A 15955-nucleotide genomic window follows, 5' to 3' on the forward strand; every position below is an offset into this window, starting at 1 on the left:
TACATGCTAGACTGCAAGGCATAAGCCTTAAAAATGCAGCGATGAAAATTAAATAACGATCGGCAAAATCGATAAAAACGATCAGCAAGATGCTCTTTAAAATGTCTAAAATCACATTTACTATAACGTTCGACCTCTACTAATATTATGATTATCAATTAAGTTCCGGCTTTGTATATTAATTATATAGGACAGGGCAGTAAACATCACATAGTAACAAAAAAATAACTCTAGTTACATTAAGTACAAAAAGCATATATCACCGAGGTGAAATTATTATCCGTCGATTGACAAGTACAGCCTATTTTGTGGACCTATAATTGATTCATTTAACACATGCTGATAGATTGCCGAAAAAGCCAATCCGTCTTCAGGAGTTGTGTCGGACTTTCGAAACTTCACGAGTGGCTCGGTGTAGATAGATCCTGCATATCGTAGATCCTAGCATCGAAGATTAGAAAAACAACGCCGCCCGACTCTTCGTCAGGCAACGAGAGTTTTCTTTAGAACGCCATTGTGCGATACTACATAGCTTTGCGTACGTGTCATCAATGAGTGAGATAGTCATGTTTAGGATTAGAGCGTGACGATGCTTTTGAACATACATGTTCAATGTATAAGACTTAAATTTGCATACGCTATGAGCCAGTAAAGATGGTAATGATGAATTGTGGTAGTTTGCCGAACATCTCAGTGTTTAAGTCCGAAGCATTCACGCAGACCCTAAGCTTAAGGCAACAATCTAAGTTAATCCCGATTGCGGACCTTTGACACGCGGTTTCCAAGTGAACGCGAAAAAAATCCCTTTAATAAAAGCAGTCACGTAATAGCTCATCAATGCTTTGCTGTTCGTTAATACGTGGCTGTACAAATATGATATCTCTAGCCGGCCTTGTGCTTTGGGCCATTCTTAGTAAATCTAACGAAATGAAGATATATATGGCTTTCATGATGTGTTGTTAGTTAATTATAAAGGTTTAAGTTTTTTTTATAAGTGTTTTATATTGCTTTGTATTGCGTTTTCAAATCCCACATTTTTCATGTTAGTGCATTTACTTAACGATAATACCTACTGGTAAATTTGCAGGTGTTGGGTCGATAAATACTATATGGGATAGAGAACAAAGACTACCTTAGCAAACAAGCAGTCACCCCTGGCTTATTCTCGCTTTCGAAGGTTACATCCCCTAACAATAATAGCAACGATTTTACAATCAACTTCAGCTCTATCGTATGCAACGAAATCACCACAGTATATGAAGCGCGAACAACTTCACTGATAAGGCCGCAGTCATGGCCGGCAATCGATGGGACATTTCTAAACACTGAAACTATACGTCCAGGAAGCTCCGTATTCCAGAACGCAACCACTAATACAACACTTTATGGATAATTTTAACATGCGAACATATCAACGACAGCTGTCCACGGAAAAATACAGCCTCGCGCTATTGTGCTGTCATGTGTCGGTTTGTATCCTACGCGGCCTTGGAAATGTTTGTCCTGTTCGAAAAAAAAAGCATAAGCATCCATACACAGATCTGCTCATGTGTACGTAACCGACATATTCACCCGCGTGAACTTGAATTGTGTTTGAGTAACGAAAATTATTACCCTTGTGCATGGAGATGTGTCGGGTGAAAGTACTCAGGGATCTATGACTAGCGCTGCTTCAACGATGTTCCCTGAGCTTTTAGAGCTTTGCATGTGACCTGTCAACGAAAATATCAGCACACAGCACACAATCCGGATGGCATTTCCAATCAGTCCTCTTATGCGATGCTTTACAAAGCTAACAACCACGAGCATATTACCGTATAGAATGTTCCAATGTGGATGCATAAATCCTTAAGGACAGCGAGGTTGCATATGGCCTACCGACCTATATTAGAAGGAGCGGATAGGCTGGAAAAAAGATAACAAGACATTGCTAGGGTTGAATTTTTAGATTGGCTATCACCACTCTGAAAGCTAAAACTCATTATCACGGGAAGATTTTGATTAGTGTGACAAAGTGACTGGCCACATTGACACGAAGGTCACGGAGAAAAACATATACGAGCCCTTGGCTTAACAGAACGAAAGATAGTCAGACCCATTGTTTAGGGGATTCTGAATTTCTTTCAATCAGCCCGTCCGTAGTTGATGATAGAAAGAGCAATGCTCGAAATTCGACAGAAAAACAATTTTCATTATATTCAATTGTTAACTATTGCAAATCAGCAATCATTTAGATAACTTGTAAAGAAGTGTTACTTTTATTTTTCTGAAGCTAATTTGATCAGATCGTGAATCTGGTCTCATTTAATAGCTATATTCTGTGTAATCCAATTGAGGTTGAATCATCGGTTCGTAAATCATTGGGCGTACTCCCTTCACACTACCGTTAGTAAACTCTATTTACCTAACGGTAAGGCTCACATTCAAAAAATAATAATGCACCTGTCGAATAACCACAAAACATAAGGCTTGTGGCCTAACAGAACATTCTTAGAACACAAACATTTTTAAACATGGCCGAAGTGCTGTCCGTCTGTAAATCAAGGCGACCGTCAAGAAGGTGCCGTTCCGCTTTAAGAAAGACGACCATTTTATCCGGTCTGCTACGAATTACCTTACAGACGAGCTCAATCAACAAACCGTAGCCAGAGCTAACATCACGTCTACTATTTTACGGAATGACGTTAGTCTGGTAGTATAATCAAAAATATACAACAGAATAACTGTGTTCCCCTGCATAAGTTCTCGATGGTTCGCTCGAATCCATCAATTTTTTGATCATTCATAAAGATCTATACGATCAACACATAAATGCTAGCACCAGCAGCATTTATGTGTTGATTGTACCTTAAACTTAAAGCAACAATGATTCGTTCGTAAATTCAATTGATGTACGCAGGCGACATCCCAAATATTGCAAGAACATCATTTAACCGGGACAAACTGGGGGAAACTAGGGGAAGATGCTTGCATCACAGGCTCGTCTGAGCCTCACTAATGAATAATGGCCTGATGTTATTAGTTCATGTACGAAGTGTATCGTTTATCGGATATCGCTGTGATAAACGAATGGTACGTATTTTGTATCGCTAAAGCGACGCGCTAGCTATGAAACGAGTTTCGGACGAGGACTTCGTACGCAAACCTTGCAGACGGGTTCCCATTAATGAGTTTGACTGTTGACATTTCAGGACCTGCCTCGGCCAAGGTGGCTAACGTGTTTCTGCCAGATTGTAACGCGACAGAGATTTATTTCAGCAGGACAAAGTGGTTAGAGGCCACTGGAAAGTCATCTTAATATTGGAATAAAATGCTTTTCTCTAGCGATCATTTTAGGTATACCTTTAATGATTAAGCCCGAGCTTTTCGCACTCGTAAAACTGCATCGACTTCAGTTGATAAGATTCTATTCGGGAAGTATACATATTCTTTTGTCATACTGACTAGCTGTTAGCCGTTGTGCTTCATTCGAAATGAAAACATCAGACTTCATTGTCATAACATACCGGACCTTGCGACCGTCGCAACGCGGAGGTATACCCCAAAAATGTCACCTTAATCTTATCCTACCAAATATCGTAGGCCATCTGCCTTTTTATTGCTGTATTTTTTGGCGAAAAAGAACACAGACTTAAGCCAGTGAATGCTGCGCCTTTCAAAAGCTGCCATGCTTTAAGCTCCAACGCTGTTTCAATGTAGATGTTTAGATATCAAACAGCTAGAAATATTTATCTTGGCCTAGATGGGCAAGTTTAAGCTCAGCTTCCTTAAGGCTTCGGTACTACCTATCCGTACATCCTTAGCGCTTAGTGGCTATCTCTCTACTCTATCTACTATCTATACTCCACGACGACTACCGCGCCACCAGAACAAAACCCGATTAGCTGACGCACTGACCAGCCTGCCAAAACACAGTCCGAACCAGGACAATGGACGCACAATTCGTGTATTCGACTGACTATCGACAATTTGAAGCAATGTTTAACTAAAATGGTTTAACAATACGAAACACTCATTAGTCTGAGACAGAGTTATGCGAGGCTTCCTAGCACAAACGTTCGGATGCGCCTTTATACGCTTCCCTCTTAGATGGAGCCCGCACAGAAAAGAAGAAAAACCGTCCCACCTAAGTAACCTTTGAATTTCGACTCTTTTCCGACGTCGTCCCATTTACTCAAAATTGAATAGTAGTATTGTTGAATTTTAGTCGATTCAATCTCTAATACACAGGGCATCTCATCGTCTTTGGACATCCGACGTTGATTTGGGGCACATGCGCATGGCAGTATACATAAACTGTATTTATTGTTGGAGAAGCGTGATCCTGAATTGAAGGACAGGTAAGAATAAAATGTAACGATTTCAATAACGATTATAAATTTGTTAGGGAAGCTTCTATTATTTCATATTATCTTTTATAACGATCCATACAAAATGCCATTTACTTATATAGCCCAAAAGTAGTTAAAGATAAAGCTGCGTGCTTGGTGTCGGTGATCAGTAAGCTAGCTTACAGCATGAAAAAATTGTAATACGCCGGGAGACCGGGTACGCTTTCACGTTTCGACCTAGGTAGGACGCCTGTTTCCTTCGGTAACAACTGCAGCTACCCATCTATGAAGCTCAGTGTTGGCTGTGAATGTGGGTGGAACTTTTCGCAGTTTTAATTCTCAATCTTCCAGATCCTCACACCGTCGGAAGTTACTGGCGATAGCCTGGCTCCTATCACTGCAACTTCATACCTATGAACTTGATTGAATTTGCCCGAGAAGAAACCTGGCAGCGTTAGTAGCGGTTGGCAGCCGAGGTGGCGCCACAATCGCTCCTGCCTTAATATCGTAACTATACAATTGCTCTACGCAAATGAGAGAAAACTATTGTGATCTTTAAGCAAAACGAACTAGTTCCGCTTCGTTGATATCGGCAACGGCTCGAGCCCAACGACACTTGGCTGCCATTAATGGCAAAATAGTGTTGTACTACTAAAGGTCTGACTGCAGACGGGCTAACAATCCCGTTCGCTCTGGCGCAAATATACTTCTGGTTTGCGTCTTTAATGCTGAACTACGGATTCAGTGTCCTGTCAGCGAGTGTTTTCAATTAGAATATGTTCACAAGTACCCCATGAGCCGAGAATAATATTATTACCGGTACGCTCATCTGTTAGAACCGTTTTCAAATTACGGGAAAAATTTTCCACGACAAAGTACCACTTTGCACTAATTGAGTTTTCCTTACTAGTACGATAGCAATGATTCTCTGCGGTACTAGTTGATCGCTAATTGCTGGTATAGTTAGATAGATAGAGGTCAAGATCAGAGAGAATTTTCGTAAATTGTACTGTCGGCTGAATCAGCACAATTGATCACTTGTGTATAAAGAGCAACCTACAAAAATGGATAGAGCATTTGTGTAGTACTACCGTGCACAGATGTAAAAGGCATCAAATTTTGAGCAGACGCAACCTGTATGCCATATATATATATATATATATATATATATATATATATATATATAGAGCGTGGAGGTAGCGCGTTACGTACGGACCCGCTCAACACTCCCACCAAACTCGACCTCTTTCCAGGACGATGACTTCTTGCGTCTGGTCCTTGTCCGACTGCCGATAAAAATTAACTGTATTCCATCTATAAGGTGTTCTATGTGAGTTTTTTTTTCTTGATTAAAGCTTTGCAAAATGTACGTAGATTACTCCAGATGCGTTTTCAACTAATCTACAGATCATTTTTCACCCAATTTTTACATGTTTAAAATTCTGAAGCACGTTCCATGTGAAATGCCAGTTTGAACCGACATAGACCTTAGACTCGAAGTTTGGCTGTCGTGGAAACTTTTTTCATTGATTGCGACAACGCGTTCTCATCATTTGGGTCCCGACATCTGGCCACCGCCTCGCTGATCTTCAACACTACAGCTTCCGTTCGTAAAACGACTGCATCATTCACATACTGTTTTCTCTCAAGGTATCCTTGCCTGATGTCTTCACCAATCTTCGACGAATTTCCGCAGCGCAGTAACCTTCGGAGAACAAAAAAAGCGCCGAGCATCGATTTTCTTCTTTTAAAATTACTTCTTCTATTTAGAACAAACTCAGTCGGTTTTCATTCATCGGTTTCTTTCTAGCCAAATTCCGTCTGCTAGCGGCACATTGTACCGAAGTCGTTCAATTCTCCGCCAAATCCGCTCGTAAAAAAATATATATATATATATATATTTTTTTGGACGAAAGATTGCTTGTGTGAGACACAAACATTGAATAATAACACCAAACAACGTTTATTTTCTTACTCCTAACTAGCACGTCATGTATTTGTTGCAATCTAGACTTAGCAATTAGTAATTACATGGAAAAACTGTTAAAGAAAATTCCGCTAAAGTCTATGAGAGAGCGATTCAGTGTATCCATCCACAGTCTGTTCAGCTGGAGTCTGTGAAAACGTAGCATGTACAAAATCACGCCAAATGCGCAAAGTAGTTTCAGGAAAACTGGCACAGACTTGGATCGTGATTCTGTCCCGTTATGACAAAGCTAGCCGTCATGTATTTCGAAGACATTCCGTGAAGGCTGCCCGGCAGGCCCAATGTCGTTTTTTTGTCTAATGAATTTTTTTATAAGAAAAATAATTCATTACTTAAATAATTATTGTTAAGTTATTGTCAAGTTATTGTTTAATTAATATTCAATTATAAAAATGTATTCGTTTAGTTACAGTAGCGGTGTGTCACCTAGAAGATACGAATACTTGTTCAACGATAAGCGACGCAGGCCGATTTGAAAGCACGGACTTGATTCAGGTATACCTTTCCTGCTCTCATGGGTTCCTTAAGAAGTAACTCACTGATCAATAACAAATCCAGCATACGCACAACCGGATTTATTGTGGATGATCCATTAATCATAATTAGTCCAATGAGAGGTCTCTGCAAACAAATGATAGAGTTTAAAATTGTTATGACCGAATTTTTCCTAGCGTCAATTCCGTTGATAGTTTCTCGCTACCTTCGGATCTGCTAACAGTGCTCAACACTAGACGGTTAGCATACAAGAAACCATTGTCATAGTGCACATGCATGAACGTTGAGCAATTTTTGCGGGACGTTAGAAAGTTGAGCTGACAAAGTTAGCGCGTTGTCAAGCCGCTTACAGTGCAGCGTAACGCGTAACTGCTTCAGAAAGGTACCTTGTGTCTAGACTAGCATTCATTCAGTACCGTTTCACGGCAAAAATAACTGCGTATAATGATATCCAAGTGATGGAAATCATCGGCCATAGTATCCGGCCATATATCGGCAAAGCAGATCTTCGAAGGACGGAACAATTCTACGTATCGGCACAACTCATCTTAAAATAGTTTTTAACGTAACGTTATTATCTGCTGTATGTGTATGTAAATCCTAGACTTTTTGGTGAAGATGATATCTGCACAACGGAAACGAAATGGTCACATGGGACGGAAATCATGGATTTTTTGCTATTCATGCATAGTTGATTAAATAACGTAATCGGCTATTATAACATTGTGGTGTTTTGTTATTAGTTCTTCTGTTGATTCGTACCGTGTACAGTTATCTAAGAATGTGTCCACAATAGGCTCATGATAGACGCTACTCGCATGTGGGAGAGACGATGCCTAAAAATGCGTTAATTAGAAATAATTCGGGAAGCAATCCAATTTATATTGGCGTATTTCGGTATGTACACTAGATAGATCCTCGCAGCAAACTATATGTAGTATATTTAGTCGGTACACAAACACATTTTTTTTTTTTTTCGATAATCGTCGCTGGACGCCAACGCGCATTATACGTCAAAGGTGTCTTAAATTAACTTGGAAGGGCCCATCTATTAGGCAAACCGTTAAGAGTCGCTGCAATTGAAATGGTTGCAGACCAAAGCGCGAGAATAATTCTGCTTGCAACGCCCGCTCTTACGGACAAGCACAAATTATACCTACATTCTGGTAGAGATATAGCGAATGCTTCGAATAGTCGAAGTAGCACCGTTATTGGGTTCGCAAGGTTGTTTAGCTCTTTACCGATCTATGCAATAAACGAGATTACTTTATGTTACAGGAGAGAAGTGCCTATTTCGAAATGTATAACAACATATCCAAGATGATCTTAATAGGAGTTAGTCACCAAGTTTGATTTTACACTGTGCCGCCTGCTACCAGCTACCTGCGTACGTAATCGTTAACGAGCTGACTGAAATTTTTATTCGACTAAGTCACCCTGCTGGTTTTACTGCTGCATTCGAGGCGGGCAAACATTATAGGAACATATTACTGACGCTTACACCTATTACAACCTTTGCCAGCCTTATAGTTTCGCATTTCGGAAATAATTGCTTTCATAGTGGGCATCTATGATTTCCATAGAACGCTTTTCGTACCGCAGTGACAGAGTGATAAGCTGAATGCAAAATGGACACTCTCCGACCCTCCAGCGACTTGCTTTGCCCGACAGTGCCTGAAGCTTGCTAACGCTCGTCTTCGATTCACCTAAATTTAAAGGAATCGTCCCTCAATTGTTGCGTTTTTTCAATGGCTTTTAAGGTACTCTGGACAATGTAACCTGAGGCCATCGTGAGCTCATTCTTAGACCCATTTCACTGACATTCAATGTTTCTAGGTATTGCCTTATTATTAGCAATGTACTATGCTGTGCTGGCAAAATGACAGAAGCGGTCGCGATAGAAACAGAAGAGTGCGGCGACGGATTTTCCATCCAACTTTAGGCCTACGTTCAGCTACTGCTTTTGGGTGTTTCGATTGCTTTTCTTCATATAGCTACATGGGACACATGTAGTCTGGTATTTAGATAGTGCGCATCGGAGTGTTTGTGCCTCGACTGGTGCGCCCTCTAATCTCGGCGTCATTTTTCATTCCGTTTATTCTAACGAGCGTTTAACAACTCTACGTTATCCAGGTAGAGGCGAGGCCCAAGCATTTAACATACGGCTGTACTATGAAAATACCTTTTTCAGAGGACTCCTCCCAAAATGAACGAAGCACATTAGCGTCTTTTGCGTTCGCATGTACGCAGACAACTACGATTTAGCTCAACACGACACATCAAAAAATCAGGCACCCAGTTACGCAGTCAAGGCTTTGCCTAAGGACAAATATCACTACCATGATTATCGTACGGTAATGTGTTTATTTAGCTGGAGAAACTGAGGCAACATTTCGATGTAGTAATATATGGTCCGCGTATTCGTTATCCATGCCAATAGCATGGATGATTGGGAACTTGTGAGAATACCACATGAAGATTCCATGCAGTCTATGTATCAAATTTTAAATACGATAGATTTTATTAGAGATTTATTTTCTTTTGTTTTATTTATTTAATTCACTATAAAGTCAAATCGTCACATTACATTGAATACATATATATCTGTGTGCGTGGGCTAATGCTTAACGGCAGTGGGGCCCCAATTTACTATAAATATTATGAGTTTCACGTGTGATTCCACTGCCATGAAGCGTTACCTCACACGGCTAGTTTACAGCGTAACATGAAGCGCTCAGTTTCAAGCCTGAACGACGATCCCTCATATCTCCATAGTTTTAGTAAATAAACACGTTATCATTGAGTCATCGCAGGGGCCAATCTACAATTGTTCCTTGCACTGAAGTCACTGCTCCTTCGAACACTTGTATATATGATAGATGGGGCCCATGCGTAGTTGCTAACATCGAATAGAACATAAGGAAGATCACGCCACCCGAAACGTGCGACTAGCCAAAATTAATTAGTCTGATTAGTTACTGTATTCGATTGGAGAAGTTAAGCCGTATTCAAGTTGGCTGGCGTTTTGTATGAACTCTATCCTAGCGTAGACACCGTTGCCGGTAGACGCCCACGAAGTTATACTAAACGTTTGACAACTTAAATAATCACAAATCTGCCCATATGCACCATATTGCTAGTGGTTGGAAAATGATATCATGCTCACAAAAATGCAATGGTCGTTCGCATGCCGCCTCTTCGTGATGCACTAAAGGCAAGACGTACCGGAGCGTTTGGTTTCAGATAGTCGCAGGTGTCTAGGTGCATTTAGCCCTCACAAAGTTTGCATTCTTTGCCGCTTTAATGCGTTTATCTCCGTTTCTACTGCAGAGTGAATAACGCCGAGGGCGAAAAGCGTCCATAAGTTTGTCGCTGTCTTTGGATAAAGATAAAAAAAAATTCTCTCGTTTGCCATGATGGCAATTTTTAAACTGAAACTGTCAATTTTTAGTAACAGTCGATCGAGCATTTTAGCTCTGCTGTACCCAGCAAATGGAATTACTGTATTAGAGACGGTCATTCTTTTGCATTATTTAAGCAATTGCAGCGATTATCATAGCTGTGATCATATCTAGCTTCTCTAGAATTACTAACGAAACGAAAAAAGAAAAAAAAAAAACAAAAACACTACGACTTTGGAAAATTGAGAAAAAGAAGCACCTCTCTTATATTATTACTAGTCTCTTTTGATCTTCTATTTGAAGATATGAAATTCCACGCCATCCTTGTGTATTTTTCACCCTTGAAGAGCGAAGTTGATTCACCCTTTTTGCATCGTATTCGGCTTTGAGTCAGCTTAGCTGAAACTCCTCACTGCCCAATGTAATACAAGGTGACGGGCTGCGGCACCATTCAGCAATGAGACATTCACGTTACTGCTTATATCAACGTTAGCTGCGGTATAATCCTATCAACTACTGTGGCATGAATGGGAAGCTAGGTTACCTGGTTGAAAGGCCAGCTTCAGGTTCGGACCAGGCATCAGGCGAAGCCTGATGCCTGATCGACGTGAGGGGCCTGCGTCGTCGTGCTATCGACGGGTGTTCTGAAGGCTACTCAAATGAAACCGGTGACCAACAGGAGGAAACGCTTTACCCCCGTGTCGCAAGTTACGATATTGGCCCGCTTAGTGCCAGATTCAGACAAAATTTTATATGAACATCAGCAATAGACAGAGCCCCGTATCACAGCAGCCACTATGTCGTGCAACGACCATTGCGGCACTGTCTATAGAACAGCATTTGTTTATTATACCAGTTTGCCATAAGTTAGACCGGATAATGTGGCTACATATACACATTCAGCCGTGTAGTATTTATTTCTAGAAGCCAATGCCCCTCTCCTATAGTCCGATGATAGCAAACAGTGGCAAATACGGTATAGCTGACACTAACGAATACAAGATGAGCTGTGCCCCCTTTAATTTTTGGTCAATTGCGAGAGATGGTAACGATTACGTGTAGTATATTATGGTACAACAATGATTATGATAACTTCCGGCTTTTATTAACAAATATATTTATTCAGATAAGTTGCAGTAACCAACAGACTATTCTAAAGGAGAAAACTCGTTTTACAAAGTCTTGATATCCTTGTAAAACTAGGCACTGTTTTCCCTTCTGCCCAATTATTAGTACTGTATTAAAAGTTCTTTATTTCTCGCAGATTTTACACGTGCCGATACGAAAGCCAACTTTCTCAGCGTCGCTTCTCTATTTCATGTCGCTAACGATACTTCTTATAGGAAAAACGATATAAAGTACATCTTCATAAAGGAGTCATACGAGCGTATTCTTTCAAGGACAGGCCCTTCTGTTTAGTTAATACCATTTACATAGCAAGCGTTAATAACAAGCTCATTCCTGTTATTTTACGCAATTTAACTGCACAATAATAATAAAAAAATTCGCTGTAAAATAAATAAAGAATAAAAAAATAAATTTTACGTCATGTTGCGGCTAATTCACGTGCACGGCACAGACGTTTGGTGGCGCTGTCCACCGAAATGCCGGAGCGGTTAAAAATCGTCAGGTAGCAAGGGACTATTATAACAAAGACGACATGAGACAAAGTAACAGATAGCGAACAAAAAAAACAGGAAAATCGCTCTATTTCTACTTTGTGACAGCATTTTTATATCGCCGACGTATAAAAGCAATCTGTCCATTTAAAAATGTCAGGCACATGACGATACCACGGCACATCAATTGTTAAGCAAACAAATGAACCAGATGCAGCACGTACCTGTTGTTCGTGAATAAATGAAACTATCACTGAATATCAAAATGTGTACCGTACATATATATGTGTATATAAAAATATTTTAAGCAATATAAGAATGCCCCGCTATGGTACCAACGATATACGTTTCAGAGAACTGGAGAATGGCTGCGTAATAGCGCGCTTTGTACCGCATACCTGGTTTCATTCGATTCGTTCGTTAAGTGCCTACACGGCAGCGAACTAGTTACAATTTAACATAGCCTCCATCTTATATACTAATTCTTACATTATGTTGTATGTGTATATATATATATGCACAGGTATTGTATATAGTATATGGTTGAAAGGAACTAGGGGTCGCTGTTTCGAGTCCCACATAATTTGGGGTTATTATAAGAGTTATATCATTTGTTTGTCATTTTAAAAAGTTTCAAGTTCTACGGCGCGTTTTAAACCATTAGTTTAGTACAATGAGAATAAGATGTCATAAGCAGGGCTTAGGTATTGTTGTCCTAGTACTTTATTCGTCTGTGTTATCGGTCCGATATGTCATCGTTAATGCTACTATATAGACTCACCACAGAAACGAGGTTAAGTATAACTTCTCGAATAGTGAAGTCAGAAGCGACTACACAGCCTGGATAAGTTATTAGACACTATGCGCTTAAGAGCCGGCCAAGAAAACCGGCCTTGCATATGTCCACATTACGTCTCCACTCGTAAACACCACCTATCTAAAGGGACCGTCCACATAGTTTAATATTTCATTGCCATTACTTATTATGCAATATTCAAGTACATTGACAAATAGCCAATATGAGTTAGCAGCGAAGCCAAGGAAGATTTAGATGAACCCGTTAAGCCATTGCAGACGCTAAAGTCTATCAGGTAGCAGCAACTAAAATCTGGGCCATGTTGACCCAGCCCACTGCCTTGTACAACGGAGGTGAAGCCAGCAACCGACGTTCACTTGAATTTGAGATGTTGAACCCCCAATATAATAATGAATGATTTTTTAGCCACGACCGACACTGAATTGTAATAAGCGTGCGTAAACGCGTATTGACAGATGATCATACACCCCCAGCTCAGCTGTCGCACCCGTTGACCGTAGTCATTCACAGGGCGGTTTTCGCTGACCCAACAAAGGAGAGCGCATAGCGTCTGTTCTTTCTAGGACCAATAAGGAGTGCCAGAAAGAGCCCTGCGAGCTCGGCTTGCACTGAATTTGAATGCGCTTGTCCAAAACATCGAGTACCATTTTTCGCCGCCTCACAGAGAGTGTAGCTCATGGCTTGGCTGAGAACGACCGGAGAGAGCGGTCCAATGAGACGCCGTTTTCATTCTCATGTGCAGTACAGCATGGAAGCATTCGACAATGAGCTACACCTGTATGAAGCTAACTATCTGAAGCACCGACTCTAAACGAGGACCACGACGACGACAGTAAAAACAACAACAATAAAATCATTAATATGCGAACAGTAAACCGGACAGCGTGCAAACAATGCACCCCACAGCTATTGTCAACCCTGCAGTTCCTCAGTCATCCGTTCTATAGCACTGTACCATTGGTTTCTTTCATAGTGAACAAAGAACATAGCACCGAAAGAACAACCGCGCGATATCAACCACTCAACGCTTGGCCATTGACGGAACCGGTTCTTGGGGGCGGGGGGGGGAGCGGAGTAAAGGAACAATTGTTCATCGACATCGACTCGCTGCTCCGCGCAGGGACTGGCCGAATGGCCGGAAGAAGCGAGAAGCTTTCCCTTTATCCGAATCAGGACTGAACCTGCTACTGATACAGACACTACTCTTACGATTAGCATCTGAGTGTGTGGCCATCTTGTAGAGTCCGGAACGTAACTCGATCAGATTCGTCGCATCGAATGGAAACTGCGAGGTAAGATGGGACATCGATGGGCTAAAACGACCTATTGACTAGCTGCTATTACAACCGTTGCAGCTGTTATTGCCGACGCATCCCCGTCGCACACAGAGAAGATATGGCGGCAAGCGCATAGCTAGTCATCCAGCCGAACACAAATAGAGACGCTCAATATTTTTATCGATTTGCATATTTACATGAGTAGATAAAGTAACAGAGCGATGTTCAAAGATTCACAACGGATCGACCCTGGATAGTTAGAACGATTTCCCTAATGACGACAAGGGAAAACAACTGCTAGTTCCTCCTGTCCCTTTCCAGCCTAGATCGCAGTTCGTATCCGCGCGGAGCCAACGAACCAGAGACACTGAGTCTCCTTGTAGTTGTCGGCGAGATATAGCCTGGCAAAAGTGTGATTATAGTGAACAAAACTCCGTTCGCAATTCGGCCCGCTGCATTCCGTCCAACTCACCGAACTCTGCCCTGCCTATCCTTTTCGGTTAGGTTTTTCGAAACACTGTCATTTGGGTTTAAGTCTGGCCTTCGCCTTTAATTAGACAGTCTGTCAAATCGGATTTAAAAACCTGCTACTAAAAACAGCTATGTTTTGCGACATATCCTCTCTTCGACTGGCGGAAATCTTATGAGCTGAGGCCGTCGAACGAATTGTTTTGCGAGAATGACAGTTGCGAGTGATTAAAACATCGACCGCCGATTGCAGTCGCCTCGCTCATTGACTGAGATAATGCTCACACGTACTCGTTGTCATTGTTCACATTGTTACCCACCTCTACAATCAGAGATGCTCTTGAGCCCGCCCGGGCCAACCAAGCGCGCTTTCCCAACGCCTCGTGTTCACCTCTATGTATTATAAATTTCTTATCTATACTGATGTCCGGCCCCGGGACGCCTGGCGGCAAGGTGCTCCACGCACAACAAACACGACTGACGAAAACACACAGGCACCGTGTAAAGTAGACTCCGATTCCCGACTGGGAACGCTCACTGCACTTCTACGGACTGCACATACTCCTGCGTTCACTATACGCTGTAAGTAGTTTCCGGTACGGCACCCGCACTATTCCTGATTTCCTTCGATACTTCGAGCCAGCTCTCTTTCTATACCTTTTGCGCGCGCACCCTTCGCAAGATTTCTTCAGAAAATCAGCGCTCACGCAAGACTCACTGATGACCACGGTCAGGTGTCATTCTCATCGACACCGATGACGATGACTAGACTGTGATGGACTAACCGTCCGCCGCCAGCGCTGCATTGCCAAGCGACGAAACAGTGACCGTCTCCTCGGCGAAGTTGTATGCTGAAATTCGAACGAACTAAATAAATTGTCGTAATAAAACGTTTGCCGACATCGATACAGGCGCAGAGAAGCGGGCGGGCAGACAGACAAAACAATTTGCCCCTCTGCGTCCCGCTGCTGCTCGCGATTTAGCGTTTGCTTTTGGCGCAGCGAACACTGGACGTAGCCATCACCAGCATAGTTCCTCGATAGAGCATCCTACGTACAGTCAACACAGATAAAGATGGTGATCTCTAGTGGTTGTGGCTATGATAGTGATAGGAATCGTCGGTGGAGGGTCTCACTCTGTGGATACACACATCACGCTGCTGGTGCTGCTTCTAACACAATGGAACACAGCACCAGCAGTGGCTAAAACAGAATGAACTGCGACGAAGAGAAGCACGGTTGATAAATCCGCTACGGACGTCGCAGCTAACGTCTGGTCGTCGCCAACTTGTCGTTGTCGTCTTCGGTGAGAGAGGAACACTGGGCCAGGAGCCAGGGGCTGGCGAACAGATCGACTGGCCTTTGGTGGGCCGGTTGTATTACTGCTACTGTGCCACCATCAGGCAGAATCACCACTCACCCACTTGCATACACTGTATAGTCAATACTGCACTGCTACACACTATCATAGAGCAGACAGTAGTTACACGGTACAGCAGTGCTGGCAAAACGGCACCCGTAGTCTGCCGCAGCAACAGCACTGCTCATTCGTCGTAGCAGT

At 42.0% G+C, this 15955-nt stretch overlaps 1 protein-coding gene and 1 non-coding gene across 3 annotated transcripts in view; one reads left to right on the forward strand and one right to left on the reverse strand.

Moving 5' to 3' along the window:
* LOC111242816 (rho GTPase-activating protein 12-like) overlaps positions 1-15926 on the reverse strand; it is a 78650-nt gene extending 62724 nt beyond the window's left edge. For both annotated transcript variants that reach the window (XM_022787654.2, XM_022787656.2), the window contains exon 1: positions 14716-15926. The gene's annotated coding sequence lies outside the window, so the exon portion shown is untranslated. The remainder of the gene's footprint in view (positions 1-14715) is intronic.
* Positions 10222-10306, forward strand: LOC147758314 (small nucleolar RNA SNORD36). The gene has a single exon (XR_015319833.1). It is a non-coding gene; the product is annotated as a small nucleolar RNA SNORD36 (small nucleolar RNA).
* Positions 15927-15955: the final 29 nt, after the last annotated feature.

Source organism: Varroa destructor, unplaced genomic scaffold (genome assembly GCF_002443255.2).
Source record: "Varroa destructor unplaced genomic scaffold, Vdes_3.0 BEIS01000001.1, whole genome shotgun sequence".
Lineage (NCBI taxonomy): Eukaryota > Metazoa > Arthropoda > Arachnida > Mesostigmata > Varroidae > Varroa > Varroa destructor.